The sequence below is a fragment of the Kryptolebias marmoratus genome, linkage group LG18, assembly GCF_001649575.2.
Source record: "Kryptolebias marmoratus isolate JLee-2015 linkage group LG18, ASM164957v2, whole genome shotgun sequence".
Classification (NCBI taxonomy): Eukaryota; Metazoa; Chordata; class Actinopteri; order Cyprinodontiformes; family Rivulidae; genus Kryptolebias; species Kryptolebias marmoratus.
In genome coordinates this window covers 20,262,441-20,264,084 of record NC_051447.1, presented here as the reverse complement: position 1 = coordinate 20,264,084, position 1,644 = coordinate 20,262,441, and positions in this window count along the sequence as shown.

Here is a 1,644-nt window from a genome sequence, read left to right as displayed (position 1 = left end):
ACCCGGAGGTGACAGAGCGCTGACCCCACCCGCCCAGCTGCTTCTAACCTGGAGGTGACGGAGAGCTGACCCCACCCGCCCAGCTGCTTCTCACCCGGAGGTGACGGAGAGCTGACCCCACCCGCCCTGCTGCTTCTCACCCGGAGGTGACGGAGAGCTGACCCCACCCGCCCGGCTGCTTCTCGCCCGGAGGTGACAGAGCACTGACCCCACCCGCCCTGCTGCTTCTAACCTGGAGGTGACAGAGCGCTGACCCCACCCGCCCAGCTGCTTCTCACCCGGAGGTGACGGAGAGCTGACCCCACCCGCCCGGCTGCTTCTCACCCGGAGGTGACAGAGCGCTGACCCCACCCGCCCTGCTGCTTCTAACCTGGAGGTGACAGAGCGCTGACCCCACCCGCCCTGCTGCTTCTAACCTGGAGGTGACGGGGTGATAATGTTTGTCTGTCAGTGAAACCCTCAGGTGGTAAAACTGAGTGACTTCAACATGGCCACCACAGCTAACACAAAAACAGCTCCAGCTGGGTGGTAGTAGCTGAGACTCCTCTGAGCGCTGACAGGTCTGTAACGGCTCGTTTAACGAGGACTGGAAATGATACTTTAATACAAAATGTTTCATGTTGAAACAGCTCAGCGTCTGAAAGTCTGACTGTCTTTAAACGTGTCATCGCAGGTCAAAGGTCACCCAGGCTGTCTGGCCCTGAGTCGGCTGGCGGGGACAGAAATCGATAGATCTGTCGGGTCATCGATCACAGAGGCTAGCTGCATCTTTAACAGAACTCTCACACACACACACACACACCTACACACACACACAAACACACACTCTCACACACACACACACACACACACACAGACACACACACAGCAGATGAAATGAAACTGATGCAGGCGATCCGTGTCATCACGAGAGCATTAAGGACCAAATCAGGCGCGATAAGAAGAAGAAGGAGGAGAACATCAGAACATCTGGATTAATGTGGACCTAATCTGCATTAATCCAGATGTTTCAGCAGCTGTAAACCCACGGTGCACGTGTTAAACTCACGGTTCAGTTCTTCTGGGCTCAGGAGGGAGGGAGAAATGGACAGGTCCGTGTCTCCTGTCCACACGAGTCCTCCAGGAAGACAAGGTTTCAAATTAAAGGCCTCGCCTCTCATGAGTTCGGATCATCTCGTGTTGAGGAACGACCGACTTGTTTGGTTCAAAATAACTTCATCTGAGACCTCGTGTCCTTCGTGTCCCGCTCAGAGGACAGGTGGGGGACGACTCTGCAGTCCTCAGTACCACGTCCTCTACAGCTCAGTTAGAAGAGCCGGGACAATCAGTCTGTCTGCAGAGACGTCCAGTAGATCTGTTTGGAAAAACTGTCTGTCTGTCTCCCTGTCCCTCTGTCTGTCTTCTGACTGTCCTCTGTCTGTCTGTCTTCCTGTCTGCCTGTCTGTCCCTCTGTCTGCCTGTCTTCCTGTCTGTCTGTCTCCCTGTCCCTCTGTCTGTCTTCTGACTGTCCTCTGTCTGTCCCTCTTCCTGTCTGTCTGTCTGTCTGTCCCTCTGTCTTCCTGTCTGTCCCTCTGTCTGTCTGTCCCTCTGCCTGTCTGTCCCTCTTCCTGTCTGTCCCTCTGTCTGTCTGTCTCTCTGTCTGTC